Source organism: Odocoileus virginianus, chromosome 3 (assembly GCF_023699985.2).
Source record: "Odocoileus virginianus isolate 20LAN1187 ecotype Illinois chromosome 3, Ovbor_1.2, whole genome shotgun sequence".
NCBI classification, from domain to species: domain Eukaryota; kingdom Metazoa; phylum Chordata; class Mammalia; order Artiodactyla; family Cervidae; genus Odocoileus; species Odocoileus virginianus.
In genome coordinates, this window is record NC_069676.1 from 12,443,396 (window position 1) to 12,459,669 (window position 16,274).

Genomic DNA, 16,274 nt, shown 5'->3' on the forward strand with positions numbered 1-16,274 from the left:
CAATGATTATTAATGTTGTTTCCATGTCTTGGCTATTACATATATGCTGCTATGAACACAGAGGTGCATGTAATTTTTGAATTATAGTTTTGTCTGGATATATGCCCAGGAGTGAAGCTGCTGGATCATATGGTAACTCTATTTTTAGTTTTGTGAGGAACCTCCATACTGTTTTCCACAGTGGCTGTACCAATTTACATTCTCACCAACAGTGTAGGAGGGTAGGGAACTTTTATAATGCATACTGATGATATCATTCTCCCAACCAAAACCTCACTGGCAGGTTTCTTTTATTCTTAGGATACAGATAAAACCCCTTAACACAGCCCCGAGGCCCTGCAGGCCTGCCCTGTATTTACTTCTCTGCTTTCATGCTACATCGTCTCTCCCTTCCAAGGCCATCTGTGGTCTGCCGTAGAGTCTGCCTCATCCCAGAGCCCTGGCAGAAGCAGTTCTCTCTGCCTGGAGTACCCCTTGTTCTCTGCTTCAGATTTCAACTCTTACTTCCCCTGACTTTCCAAATTAGATCAGGTCCTCTTATTAGAGGCTCTTTTGACACCAAGAATCTTTCTTCGAGCTGTTATCACAGCTGCCATTTATATTTACTTGTAAAATTTGGTCATCACCTGTCTTTCTGTTTTGAAGGAGGCTCCATGCACTGCTTGGCTCACCATCTTATCTCCCAAGAAGGGCACATAGTAGGTCCTCAACGGTTATTTGTTGAATAAATTAATGATTGGATAAATGGCCACACTGCTTTTAGGATCAGGTTAGAGTGATGTGCTCTGGCATTTGAGAAGCTCCATGACCTCAAGGACTGAGCTCTCAATCCAGGTAAAGGTCAGAACACAGACCAAAAGGCACAAGATGCAAAGTGGAGAATAATAATTCTGTAGAAGTGGGAAGACAGAGGCAGGGATGACCAAGAGAAAACAGGCCCTCCAAGGAGTGTGGAGGGTAAATCTTGGGGAATGAAATGCCCTCCACAGAACTTAGAAGGGAAATTCAGGCCATTATATCTTCCTGGTTATTAATGGGCAAGGTGACCCAGTTTGTATTTGGTCTGCTCTATTCCACACCGCCCCCTCCCCCAACAACCCCGACCTTTAGAAATGGTCCCTAGGTCTCTGGTTCTCTCCAAACATCATCCTATTTCTCTGTTCCTCACTTTCTCCTCCCAGACATCAATCGGATCCATCAGCAAGCCCTGATGGCTCTCTCCTAAGAAACGTGCCAATCTGCCCACTGGTCACTTTTCCAGGTGCTTCTTTCCCAGCCCAGCCACCTCTGGCTTTTGCTTGAACCATTGCAGTCGCCTCCTCCTTGATCTCCCTGCTCCCAGGCTCACTCAATGGTATCCTTTCCCCCTCACAGAAGTTAGACGGATCTTTAAACAATGTGAATCAGATCATGGCTCCCCTCTCCGCTGCAACTTGTCCAGCAGTGTCTCATTGTATTTAGAATAGAATAAAACCCAACAACTCACTTTGGCCCATGAGGCCCTGCATGAAGTGTCCCCTGCCAAACTGTAAGACCTTAGTCCTCTCCTCCTTTGAAGTCACCCAGCCCTCTTTCCAGGAGGCATGAAACTCACTCCCATGTTCCCTCTCCCAGAATGCTCTTCTCCCAGTTCTTTCCCTCTCCCAGAATGCTCCTGTCCCAGTTCTTTCCCTCTCCCAGAATGCTCCTGTCCCAGTTCTTTCCCTCTCCCAGAATGCTCCTCTCCCAGTTCTCTCCTTCTCTCAGAATGCCGTTCTCCCAGTTCTTTCCCTTTCCCAGAACACTCTTCTGCCAGAATGCTCTTACTTCTCCCAGAATGGTCTTTCCTCTCCCAGTTCTTTCCATGGCTGTCTCCTTGTCATCTGTCAGGTCTCTGTTGACATGTCACCTCTTCAAACTTCTAAGATGAATAAGTTCTGGGGATCTAATGTACAGCATGGTGACAATAGTTACCAACACTGTATTACATACTTGAAAGTTGCTAAGAGAGAAATCTTAAATGTTCTCACCTTACACACACAAAAATGGTAATGATGTGAGGTGATGGAGGTGTTAACTAGCTCTATGGTGAAAACCATTTTGTAATACATGTGTGTATCAAATCATCTTCTTGTATACCTTAAAGTTACACAATGTTATATGTTCATTATATCTCAATAAAGCTGGAAAAAGGTCACCTCCCCAAAGAGCCCTATCCTGGTATCTTGAAAAATAAAGTTCTCTGGTCACTTTCTTTTACCTGTTCGTTTCATAACAGCACTTATCTCTCTAAAACAAACTTGCTTGTATATCTGCTTATGTGTTTGTTGTGTCTCCATGTAATACACACATCACAAGACTGAAGTAGACCCATCATATTCACAGTTGCGTCTCAGCACCTACAACAGTGCCTGAGACTCTAGGCATTCAATCAGAGTTTGTGGAGTGAATGCATTCATGAGTGAATGAGTGATGATGTCTAGCACTGCCTCCCTTCCCAGTGACCCTTCCAAGAGAAAACTCCTACTTATAAATCCTTACTGAGTGGGAGACCTCCAAACCACATGTCCCCAGGAACCCAGGGTATCTGACAAATTGGACAACAAGTGGATTCCTGATACAAGTTGAAAGAGCCAAATTCTCTAGTCCAGGGAGATGGAATTGGAACATGGAGGTGAAGGCAATTAAAAGGTATGAGGGCCAGAGGGGCCCTGGAGCTGGAGATGCATGGCGGATCAGGGGCTGCAGAAACCAAAGCCATGACAGGCTGGAGTGAGGAGTGCAGAAATGAAGACTCCTCAGAGTAGAGGATGGGACAGAAAAGAGGGTTTCCTCCTGAATCCATAGGAGCCCCACCTCCACCACATCCCTCACCCTGGTTTGCATCTGCACAGAGCCGTTACCGGCTGATAATCTCTCATTTATTACCAGTCTCTTTTCTTATGTATAATTTTATTGATTTACTTATTTTTATTTTTGGTTGTGCTGGGTCTTCGCTGCTGCACAAGCTTTTCTCTAATTACAGCAAGTGGGGGGCGACTCTCTAATTGCGGTGCTCAGGCTTCTCATTGTGGTGGTTTCTCTTGTTGCCAAGCACAGACTCTAGGGCATGCAGGCTTCATTAGTTGTGGCTCCTGGGCTCCAGAGCACAGGCTCAACAGTTGTGATGCATGGACTTAGTTGTTAAACGGCATGTGGGATCTTCCCCAACCAGGGATCAAACCTGTGTCTCCTTCATTAGCAGGCAGATTCTTTACCGCTGAGGCACCACGGAAGCCCTGTTACTGATCTCTTTCCACTAAAATATCAGCTCCATGAGAGCAAACACCCTGTCTTTCTTGTCTACCTGGTGCCTAGTAGGTGGAGAATAAATATTTGCTAACTGAATTGCTAAATGAGTAAGTGAATGACAGCTTCCTGAGTCCCTGAAGCCCCAGTTATTGGGTTTTCTGAGACTCTCTGTGTTCTTTATCTAAAACTCTTACTTCACTGGGCCATATTAGGGGGCTTTTTATTCCAAACAGATGCTCCGACATCCACCCATCCCCAGGCAGACAGACGGGAACTGTGATGTTTGGAGGCAAATGAGAATGAAGAGAGATGTCAGGGAAGAGCGCACAGTGGGAGAGGAAACCATGGCTTTAAAGGACTGACTCTCAGAACAGGAGAGAAACAGATGATGCTGGAAGGCTACTGGGACACCATGGTAATGCCAGGACCGAAATGCAGAGAATAAAGAATCTCTTTGCGTTTCAAAAATATTCATAATAGGGGACTTCCCTGGTGGTCCAGTGGCTAAGACTCCGTGCTCCCAATGCAGGGGGCCTGGGTTCCACTCCTGGTCAGGGGACTAGACCCCACATGCCACAACTAAGAGTGGGCATGCTGCAGCTAAAGATCCCTGTGCTGCCACTAAGACCTGGTACAGCTAAATAAATAAATAATTATTTTTAAAAAAGAATATTCATAATGATGATTCTCGTCAGTGATATAGTCCCTAACACACGCTGAGCTCCACCTGTGCTGGGCTTCACTCTAAGCTATGCCTGAGCGTTGGTGGCCATAACTGGCCCTGATGGGAGGGGGGTGTCAAACAGGAGAGAATCTCAACTAAGACAGCCTGAGTGAGGCTAGCCCGGGGCTCTGTATTTGCACTCGTGTAACTCGGGTCTTCTCCTCCATGGTTCTCTAAAAAGGGTCCGAAAAGGTCACTCATGCTGGCTTTGAGATCTCATTTTGCCAGGAACCCTGGGTAACTGGGGGGGGGGGGGGGGGGGGGCGGTGTCGGTCATATGCATCCCAAACAGTGACATGTGGGTACTGGGGTACACAGGGGGCTCTGTGACTGTGGACATCAGTGTTCATCCACAGGCATCTGTGAGCATCTGCATTCTGGACAGAACATCCGGACACATCTGTGACGAGTCATGTGCATGGGTGCATATGAACATAAATCTAGGGGAATGCTGGTGTGCATCACCGGGTGAGTGCAAATATACATGCCTCTTGCACTGTTGTCCAGAAATGTTCATTTAGATGTGTTCACAAGCGTCTATTCCCATATGCAATTTGTGAGCCCACAAGTCAGCCTGCAAAAGGACTCTTAAATATATATATACGTATTATACATACATAAGGCCCATATATGGGCTTCCCAGGTGGCTCGGTGCTAAAGAATCCACCTGCCAATGCAGGAGACATGGGTTCAATCCTTGGGTTGGGAAGATCCCCTGGAGAAGGAAATGGTAACCCACTCCAATATTCTTGCCTGGAGAATCCCATAGACAGAGGAGCCTGGCAGGCTTCAGTCCATGGAGTCACAAAAGAGTTGTCATGACTTAGCAACTAAACAACAATGACATATCTTTATATACATCAGGTGTACACTGCATACATGTGTATCTATATACCTCTCTTCTTGAGTCAAGTTCACGTGCTACTGTGTAGCCACGTACATAAACGCATACTGCTTAATCTAGAAGCTGTACTGCCAAGTGCCCATCACAGAAGGGAACATCCCCTTATAAACACCCATGACCCTCTGTGTGCTAGCCTGCACAGCCATGTACGTATATGTATGTCTAATCGGGAGCCACAAACATGTTACACATTTGTGTCCATTCAAGAAGATCCCTGCCCTTCCATGTACTAATATAGCTCTCCATGTTCACTTGTGTCCATCTGCCTGTAACAGCGAATATTTCCACACTCCTCTCAGCAGGAACTGACATCTGTATATGTTCTGTCAGTTGTACTCTTAGGTCTCCTCAACCAATTCATTAGCATGGCAGTCAGTCCTGAAATATTCCTGCAGAATTTATGCTTTACTAATAAGCCTAGTGTCCTGCTGAGGTCACATGGCACTTTACAAGGGCTAATGGAGCCAGCTTCGGCCAGCAGGGCTGGGGATTCCTGGTCTCCCAGAATAGCCAGAGAATGTTCTCACCGGAATGAGCAAATTTCTCTTCCTTCTCACTGCACCAAATGCCCCAGCCAGTGCCTGTCTGCAGAACTGAAGTCACATTTCAAGGTATGTTTATCGCCCCGATGCTACTCTGGCATCACATTAAGGGGGGGCATCATCGTCTTTGCCATTATACTGAAGGAAGCATCACTGGTGGATGCTATGCTGAGGGCTGCCTCAACAGACTGTGTGCAGTGGGAAGGGACAGGCAGAGATAAGAAGTAATCCCAAGGGACCTGGTGGGACTAGAGCAATGGAAGAAATGGGGAACCTGGCGCTATGCCCTGAGGGAGGGAAGCTACAGAGGAGCAAATAAGGGATCAAGACTTGCCACTCGGGGACTTCCCTGGTGGTCCAGTGGCTAAGACTCCAAGCTCCCAATGCAGGGGCCTCGGGTTCAATCCCTGGTCAGGGAACTAGATCTCACAAAGACCCAGTGCAGCTCTGGGGGGACCAGCAGGTCTCCAGCCTCTGCCTGAGTCTATGCACCCGAGGCCACCTTGCTCTTCTGGATGGATGGATAGGGCAGCAGGGAGAAGGCTGTTATAAATTAAACATTGAGACGCCGTCTGAGCACCAGACTGCCGTCGCCTCATTGGCTGGTTCTCTCCCAGGAGGCTGCGGGACCGCAGGGTGGGGGAGAGGGCAGGGGAAGTGGCTCGCTTAATTAATTAGTCCTAATTGAGATATCTTTGTAAATATCCCTTTATGGAAGGACACGATCCCATCATTTCCTGGGAATTTGCCATCTCTATTTGTCCGCAGCCCCTGAGCATCGCAGAAATGACAACAAAAGAAAGAGCAATCCAAAAGACTGCTGGAGATTTAGCTGTGCTTCTGATGATGGCAGCAGCACTGAGGGGTTGGGTGAGGAGGCTCAGAGATACACAGAGACCCACGCGGAATGGCAGGCCGAGAGACAGAGATGCAGGCAGGGAAACACGGGGAAACTGAAATACTCGGCAGGCGGCGGCAACAAGCAATAGGGAGACCAAGCGACTCAGGCAGAGTCAAGAAATTCAGGCTCTGAAATACAGGCAGAGGGAGAGACAGCCAGAGATGGGCGGAGAAACTTCACACCAGGGAGGACCAGAAGTGGGGACAGATGGACCGCGGCTGGGCCGACAGACCTTCCTCTGCCTTTTCCCGTCTCGCCCGGTCTCCCCATCTCCCAGGCAAACTACCCACTGCGGCAGCAGCAACCATCAAGCCTGATTCCTCTTTGGCCCTTGCTCCCCTCCCCTTCGCTCTCCCTCCCCCAATCACTCCTGCAATCATCTTCCTTGTTCAAAATGAGCTTCCGCAGCTGTAGCCCAGACAGCTGTTCCATCTTGGAGCCAATGCTGGGTCCTGGTGGCTGGGTCCTAGAGGGACACCCTCCTGGGCAGCAGAGTGGGTGGAGGAGGGTGGGGGAGGGTTCAGGCTTGCCGAGAGCTTGGGCACCCACCCACCCTTCACCCCAGACTCCCACTAAAGCATGGCCCGCATCCCCAGCATCACCAGGGGTACAGACACTCCCCGCTTGTCCCTCCAGGGCCTTCAAGGGCTGATGCTGGCCTGGCCTGTCCCGTCCCACTCACTGAATCCTGCCCAACACAGGTTCTGGCTCTGTCCTGTCTCAGGAGCCCTCTCAGGTCTGAGAATTTGAGCCTCACTCCTAACCCCTGTCAGGGTCCTGGACTGTGATATAGCAACTATGTCAATAATGGAAACAGAATCCTAGAGAGAGACATAGATAGACAGAGACTGAGACAGACGTGGCTTCCCACGTGGCACAGCGGTAAAGAATCTATCTGCCAGCGCAGGACATGCGGGAGACGAGGGCTCGATACCTGGGTTGGGAAGATCCCCTGGAGAAAGGAATGACAACCCACTCCAGCACTCTTGCCTGGAGAATTTCATGGACAGAGGAGCCTGGTGGGCTATAGTCCATGGGGTCGCAAAGAGTCAGACACGACTAACACGCACACAGGGCATGGCACATGAGCCAGACGTGGAAGAGGTATAGTGGCAAATACACCAAGAGGCAGAGATGACAGAACCAGAGACGAAAGAGACACATAAAGACAGAGACACCCAGGAAGGAGGAAGGAGACTTACAGACAGAGATAGAGACGAGAGAGATGGAGAGAAGAGAGTGGGACAGGGACAAAGAGAGGCAGAAGTGAGACACAGGCAGACAGATAACCATCAATATTCACTCAACAAACGCTTTTTGAGGGGACTTCCCTGGTGGCCTAGTGGCTATGATTCCACACTCCCAACGCGAAGGGGCTTGGGCTCGATCCCTGGCCAGGGAACTAGATCCCACATACTGCAACCACGAGTTCACAGGTGGCAACTATTAATAAAAGATCCTGCATGCTGCAACTCAGACTCAGTGCAACCAAATAAATACAAATAATAAACAAAGGGAAAAAGCCTCCATTTATTGACTGTCTATTATGTGATGGGCTTCCCTTGTGGCTCAGCTGGTAAAGAATCTGCCTGCAATGTGGGAGACCTGGGTTCGATCCCTGGGTTGAGAAGATCCCCTGGAGAAGGGATAGGCTATCCACTCCAGTGTTCTGATCTGGAGAATTCCATGGACTGTACAGTCCATGGGGTTGCAAAGAGTCGGACACGACTGAGCGACTTTCACTTTTTCACTTTCTATTATGTGATGGCGATACACAGTGAAGACAAAGAGAGAGGAAAAAAGATAGCTAATGAGACAAAGATATGAGAGACACAGAGAGAGACACAGAGAGACTTAAAAGACAATGTTTAAAAATAGAGAAGCATCAAGGCTGAGACAAGAGAGGACTGAGAACCAGCCTGGTCCCTCAGATCTCTCAGTGGCGACTTCTTCACTCCCACACACAAAGACACCCAACCCCACATCAAACTCTCTCCAAGCGCCTGAACCTCCCCCGGAAGGCTGCTTTTCTTCCTCGCCCAGCTTCGCGGCTGCTCCTCACTGGAGCTTCACAAAGAGGCGTTAGCCACCCAGGGCCAGAGGTGAGAAGGATGCTGGGGGGAATGCAGACGCCAAGAGGCAAAAACCAGAGCTTCGCTCTGGAAGAGAGGGAAGCCAGTTTTAACTGCACTCAAGCAGCCCCAAGGTCCAAACCACCCTCCCTTGGTAGCTGTCCATGGTGCTGTTAGTGGTGCCGACTGGATGGCAAAGGCAGCATTTCAAGCCATTTCTACTGCCTCAAGTTCGGGTGGTAGTCAGCAGCACCCAATGGCTATGGTCCCTGCCTGTCTCACCAGATCCTCAAACAGAACGCCTGCCATTCCATCCCAACACCTGTACATGCCCTGTTCTCTTGGCCTCTCTCCCTCCAAGTTACCAGCTGTCTTTACCCAGCTCTTACGTCTCAGGGCAAACATAACCTCCTCAGGGAAGGTGACCAGTCCCTCCCAGCTTCCTGTCCTCACAGTTCCACATCTTCGCCTTCACAGCCCCAACTAATTTTTAACTAGAAGTGTGCAAATGGCTATTTGCACAATTCCGGGTTCACTGTCTCCCTACGAAGCTTTGTGAGGAAAGAGACCAAGTCTTTCTTGTTCACTGCTGTATCCCCAGCCCCCAGCACAGAACTTGGCACAGAAGAGCTCAGAGATTGCTAGTCGGGGACGATTGCTTTCTGGTAGCAAGATCACTTCACACTTTCATGGGGGCTGCTGGCAATGTGCCCATTTGTTGGACATCCATTCAAACAGAGAAGAGTTGAGAAACAAAGACACAAGGGGGAAAAAATTTTAAGAAACAGACATTTCTATGGAATTCTCCAGCAGTCCAGTGGTTAGGACTCTGTACATTCACTGCTGAGGGTGAGGGTTCAATCCCCCATTGGGGAACTAAGATCCTACAAGCCACAGTGCCAAATTAATTAATTAATTAAATAGAAAAGTGAAAGAAACAGGCACTTCTGAGCCACGGGAGAAGACTGAGTTGTTGTTATTCAGTTGCTAAGTCATGTCTGACTCTACGGCCCCATGGACTGCAGTGTGTTGGGCTTCCCTGTCCTTCACTATCTCCTGGAGTTTGCTCAAACTCATATAGTCACAGAAAGACTCAATCAAGGCTCAGAAGTTTCAGTAGCAGAAAGAAGGGGCAGTAGTGTCATGGGGCAGAACATTCAGGAAATACCTACTGCCCCAAATGAGACAATTCCAGTAATAAACAAGAGGGACAAAAGTTCTTGCTTGCATGACAGTACCATCCTGTTGGTGGAAAACAGTTACCAACATGATTTCAGATCAGTATGAGTACTGGGAACATAACAGAACAGGTTCAAATAATAAAGTGGGAGCGTTTTAGCTGGGGAGGCCAGGGGAGCTGAGAGGGGTGAAAAGGAGCTGATGAGAGGAAGGATGTTCCCAGAAGATGAGAACAAGTTCTAGAGACAGGAACAAGACTAGCGTGGGATGGAAAAGTGGTCCTTCCTAGATCTGAAACTCAGGCAGGTAGGGATTTGTGATAATAATAATAGCTAACCTTCACAGGTTCCTTCCACATGCCGGGCACACTGCTAAACACAATGCTATATGGTCTATATTCTACTGTCCCCATTTTATGAATGAAGAAACTGAGGTTTACTGAATTGGGCCAGGTAAGGAGTTTAGATTTGGCGCAAGTGAGATGGGGAAAATTTTAAATGAGACAAATTTCACACTCACAATCTAGAAGGATATGCTAACAATTAGGTCTCTAGAAAAATGCAACAGGCAGCTTCATATATCTTTCCTGCTCCAAAGTCCTCCAGGTCTCCCATTCTTTGACACTCAGAATGAAATAAAGGCAGACTTCCCTGGTGGTGCACTGTGTAGGAATCTGCCTGCCAATGCAGAGGACGTGGATTTGATCCCTGGTCTGGGAGGATTCCACATGCCATGGAGCAACTAAGCCTATGCACGCCAAGTGTTGAGCTCAGCCTCCAAAGCCCACAAGCCACAACTATCGAGCTCACACACTGCACCTACTGAAGCCCATAAGCCTAGAGCCTCTGCTCCACAAGAGGAGCACCGCAATGAGAAGCCCTCGCACTGCAACAGAGAGTAGCCCCCACTCAACGCCACTAGCGAAAGCCCTCACCAGCAAGGAAGACCCGGTGCAGCCAAAAATAAAAATGAATAAAAAAAATTTTAAAAGAATGAAGTATAGGCACCTCAGGCCAAATCCCATCATGACATGGTCCCCACTGGCCACTCAGGCCACTTCCACACTTTTCCTATCCTGGTACACATTGGTGTTTAATAAATAGCTGTTAAGTGAATAAACGGGATGCCAGGAAGGGTGCTGAGCACAAGAGGGATGGTGACTCAGGTGTTCAGTTTTTCTGAACTGCTTGCATCTCTCTGTCCTCAACAGGATGCTCCTCACCTCCGAGCCTTTGTCCGTGCTGTTCCTTCTGTCTGGAGTCCCCCCGCTCTGCTTTCACCTGGCCAATCCCTTCTCCACTTTAAGACTCAGTTGGACATCACCACCTCCAGGAAACCTCCATCACACCCCAGCTGATTTCAGTGCCCCTCTCCTGTGTCCCCATAACACTTTAGAAATATCCCTGTCTCCATGCATACCATGATGTGTCACAAGTCCTGTGGATGAGAGAGTGATCTGATTGAAGTCAGGGCTTTATTCATCTCTGTATTCCACAGTCCAGGACTCTTCCCAGTACAAAACAGTTACTCAATTATTTCCTGGCATTTTGAGGTGTTTGAGCAGAAGCCGTAAGTCCACAATTAGGAGCAGGTGAATAGCAGGTGCGGGTGAAATCCACAATACTTTACCTCCTTGATTCCCACCCCGGTCCAGTTTCCATCATCACCCGGACCAGCGCTGTGGCCTCTTCCCCAGTCTCCTGGCTCCTGCCCTTACCTCCCAGAGTCTGTCCATCCTACAGGAGCCAGAGAAAAACTGTGAACACCTGAGTCACCATCCCGCTTGTGCTCAGCAACCCCCAGGCATCTCATTTATTCACTTAACAACTGTTTACTGAACACCAACTGTGTGCCAGCCCCAGTGCTAGGGCACAGGGGCTAAAACAGTCAACAAAAATGGATTTTAAAAAAATCTCTGCCCTCATGGAGCTGGCATTTCAGGGGGGAGGATAAAATAAATAAATCAACTACACTGTGAGCAACAGAAGGTTAAAAGTGCAATGCTGAGGGCTTCCCGGGTGGTCTAGTGGTTAAGAATCCGCCTGCTAATTCAGGGGACAAGGGTTCGATCCCTGGCCCGGGAAGATCCCACACGCAGTGGAGCAATGAAGCCTATGTGCTGCAACTAATGAAGCCTGTGCGCCTGTAGCCCGTATGCCACAATAAGAGAAACCACCACAATAAGAGTTTCGAGCACTGCAACAAAGAACAGCCCCCTCTTGCCGCAACTAAAGAAAGCCCAAGTGCAGCAATGGAGACCAAGGCACAGCCAAAAATAAATAAATAAATTGTTTTTAAAAAGTGCAATGCAGAAAAGGAAAGCATGAAAGGAAGACAGATAATGTGCAACAACTTGCAAGTTAAATCTAAAATCCTTGCAAGTCTCTCTCCCCCAAACATGATGTGGCTCCCACCACCTCCCTGCCCTCATTTCTTCTCGCTTCCCCCTTCACTCACTCTGCTTCAGCCACACTGGTTTCCTCACCGTCACTCCAAAATTTCCAACATATTCCCACCTCAGGGCCTTTGCATTTGCTGTTACCTCCAATTACTTCCTTCAGATCTCTATTCAAATGTCACCTCCTCAGAGACATCTACTCAATCTAAAATAGTCTCCCCAAGACTCTCTACTCCTCTTATACTGCTCTATGCTTCTTCACAACACATTTATCACTCTGTGTGTGTGTGTGTGTGTGTGTGTGTGTGTGAGCTCAGTCACCTTTAGTTGTGTCCAACTCTTTTTGACCCCACAGACTGTAGCCCACCAGGCTCTTCTGTCCATGGGATTCTCCAGGCAAGAATACCGGTTGCCATGCCTTCCTCCAGGAGATCTTCCCAACCCAGGGATTGAACCCGGCATCTCCTGCATTGCAGTCAGATTCTTTACCACTGAGTTATGGGGGAAGCCCTGTATCACTATGTATGTATTATCAATTTATCTGTGCACTTGTCTTTTTGTCCCTCTTCCTGCCCTAGAATGTCAGTTCCACCAGGACAAGATATCTGTTTTGTTCATGATCATATCCCTACCACTTGGAGGAGTGCCTGGCACGTAATAGATGCTCAATAAATATTTGTTGAATGAATGAATGAATGGAGAGAATCTCCAAGAGAATTCTTGTTATAGAATAAGAGGAGGAGGGATCAGTAGTATACAGCCATGTTTAGGGTTGTTCATAAATATTTGGCCACTTCTCTCTGTTCCAGGTCATAGTAGGACCTCCTGTCTCACCTGCTTTGGAGTTAAGCATGCCATGTGACTTGTGCTGGCCAATGAGCTGTGAGCAGAAGTAACAGGGGGTTTCCAGGGGAAAGCTGTAGGAGGCAGAGAGGGGGGCTGTGCTGTGCCTTGCTGTCCCTGTTCCAACGATCCTGTGACCATAGAGCCTCCCTCATTCCAGGTCCCTACCACGGACAGAGCTCACCAGACAACATGGATGCATAGTGCAAGCACAGAATAAACCAATGCCATGTTAAACCACGGAGTAGTGAGGCCACTTGCTACAGTCCTTCCTTGCCTCAACTGACTGAGTATTAGGGTCCTTTCCCCACTGAAAACCATCAAGAAAAGACAAGGATTCCGAACTTTGGTTCTTACTGGGAAGTCCTCAGAAAGCCTCTTGCTGATAGCTGCCAGACCGTCCCTGTTTCTCCCAGGAGGAAAAGGGTCCTCCCCAAACAGAATATTCCTCCTTCATCTCCCCTTCCTTCCTTCCATCCCTCAAGGAGGAGGGGATGGACAAGGGCATAACATATAAGATGCAGGTATCTCACTTCAGGCCCTGTAATGACGGCAGCCGCTGGCAATGGGGCTGACAATGCTTAGTCTGGTTCTGAATTTATGACCCCCAGGTGAGAAACCATTTCCGCTGAAGGCTCCCATTCCGCAGGGATGGTTTATGGCTGGGAGTTGGCCAAAGGTAGCAGCAGACGCAGTTCCCCCTCCCCCTCTCTTCCAGAGATGGTTTGTAACAGTATCTCTCAGAATCTCTTAGAATGCTAAGCTGTTTCCCTGGATCAGATCAGGGAGGTGAAGAATGGCCAGAGGATCTGGGCTCATCCCGTCGTCAAAGAGACCCTCTTTAAAGTCAAGCACCAGCATCCAATTGTCTGCTTCCAGACCAGGAATTCTCACTATCCGGGTTCCTGAACCCCTCAGCTTAACCACGCTGCTGCTATGTACCTTCCTACAACTCTTCCCTATTAAACACCTACTCTGTGCCTTTCATTTGTTCCTCAATCCTTATGAAGGTGGATTAATGATTCAGACACTTGACAAATATTTGTTCCATGTCTATTATGTGCTTGGCTGTAATGGCAAACAGAGAAACCTCTCCTTACTGAGCCTAGCCATTTGTTTTTGTTTGAAGGTGGAATCCTTATGAAGATGCAATTGTTGATTCAGCCACTTGACAAATACTTGTTGTAGGCTTACTATACATCAGGTCTTAGGTTTCAATAATGAGTAAAACACAGATGTCCTCATGGATCCTGTGGTTTAGTGGGGACCCTCCTTGATGAATAAGGATATTGGAGCTTAGAGAGATTAAATAATTTTCCCCAAGGTCATAAGACTGGTAACTTGTAGGACCAGAATTCAAACCCAGATTCATCTGACTCAGAGTCCTGCCACTGAGCATCTACTATGTCAGGGACTGAACTGGGATTTTCAAGCATACACACACTTGACATAAAGAAAGTACTCGATAAGTTTACCAAATAAACAAAAGAGATGGATGGATGGAAGGATGGATGCATGGAAGAATTGATTAAGAGACAGATAATGAATAATAGGTGACTGGAAAGATAGATGGATGGAGAGGTGGATGGAGAGACAAATGGAAGGATGAAGAGATGAATGGGTGGGAGGATGGCTGGCTGGATGAATGAATGGATGAATAGGTGAGTGGACAGATGTATGGGTAGTGAACCAATGAGTATAAAGATAGTTGGGTGGATAGATAGATGAAAGGATGGATGGATGAAGACCTGGATGATAGACCTCTTACCCACAACAGTTCTGTGAGGTAGAAATTACCATTCCCATTTTATAGATGCGGAAATTTCTGCCTACAGTGGTCATGTCACTGGCCCGGAGTGCAAGTCACACAGCAAGTTGGGGGAAAGTCTGCATTTCAACCTATGTCTACAGACTCCCAAGACCCTTTCTAGAGCACTCTCATGTCACAGTCCCCTTCTAGGTCCTACCCTGAGTTCCTTGGCATCTCACTCCATAGAGCTCTTTGAGCAAGGCTGAGTGAGACTGAGGGATGGGGGTGGGGATCAAGGATGGGAGAACTATTAGCTTTTAGCAGGCAATGTCATGGAAGCATTGGATCAAGGTCCTGTCAGCTACAGATAGGCTAGAGTGGAGACCACATCAGACCACATACACCCTCACACTTACAGAAAAATTAACACACACAGGAATCCACCCACACACATACAAACTAGACACACACACCATTCGTAGATAAACACTTGAACATATATGCATGCACTTCTAAAGACAGACATGTCCACATTTATATGCACATGTACATATCTGCAAAGACATATTTACACACACACAGTCATAATTCAGAGACATACTGTTATACACTTATGTACACATTCCCCAGACATTACCCATATGCTGTACATGATACAAGCACACATTTATACTGACACACACTTTTTAGATGGTAAGGGAGTGGAATAATCCGGCTTCTGATTTCAATGAGACAGCATCTTCCCCCACCCCCCACCCCCAAAGGCAACAGCAAGAAGTCTGTCTCAGAGTCATGTAGGCAAACATATGCACACATGCAATTACATACATGCAAACCCACAGTCAGGGACATGCAACTGCAGATACACACTTAGACACATCCACACCCAGACACAGTGAGTACCCAGGGACACACCCACTCAGTCTGGAATGCACCCTTACATACAGGCAGACACATCTGTGCCCTAATGCCAGCAAAGCTCATGAACTTTCTCATAACCTCCACTCACACACGCCCCCATACACACACCAAAACCCACACATAGATACGCCAGGACATTGCTTGATGTGACTGACACACAGAACGACATTGTTTCACACACTGACTTTCTGAGAATTCAGACTGAAAGCCCTCACCTGGGCCAAGCCGAGTGACAATTCCCTCCAGGGGCTGATGAAGCCTGAGCGAAAGACATGGCACCTTGCCTCTACTTGCACGCAACCCTTGGGAGCAAAGACCTCTTTCCTTTCAGGGTGGTGGCCATTGGCGGCTCAAGAGGGAAGCTGATGAAGCTGGGGGACTGTCAAGCAGGAGGGGGAGACCCCCATGAATCCCAGATCCAGATACTGGGAGGAGTCCCAAAACCAGACTGAAGAGGAGAAGGAATGAGGGGTATGGGGCATACCTAGAGGAGCCTGAGGGAAATTTGTCCAGGAGAACGTCTTCCCAGGATACCAAGACCACCATTATTAGCCCTGAAGGAGCCCCCCCCCCCCCACACACACACATCCTGCCCTCTCCCGTCGTGCCCCCCCAACCCCTGGCCAAATTCTATGACTTGGGAAGCTAGAGGATGAAGGTGATAGAGGGGGATAGGATGGTATGGGGAAGGCAGCAAACCTGGACTTTCTGGGGGCAGCACAGAGCCCCAGGCCCTGCTCCCCACACCCCCTTCCCAGGGAGTCTGAGAC

General features: G+C 48.2%; 1 protein-coding gene across 2 annotated transcripts in view; it reads right to left on the bottom strand.

Moving 5' to 3' along the window:
• The window catches only part of OLFM2 (olfactomedin 2), a 73,007-nt gene that overhangs the window by 37,254 nt on the left and 19,479 nt on the right, over window positions 1-16,274 (bottom strand). The gene's annotated exons all lie outside the window — the stretch shown is intronic.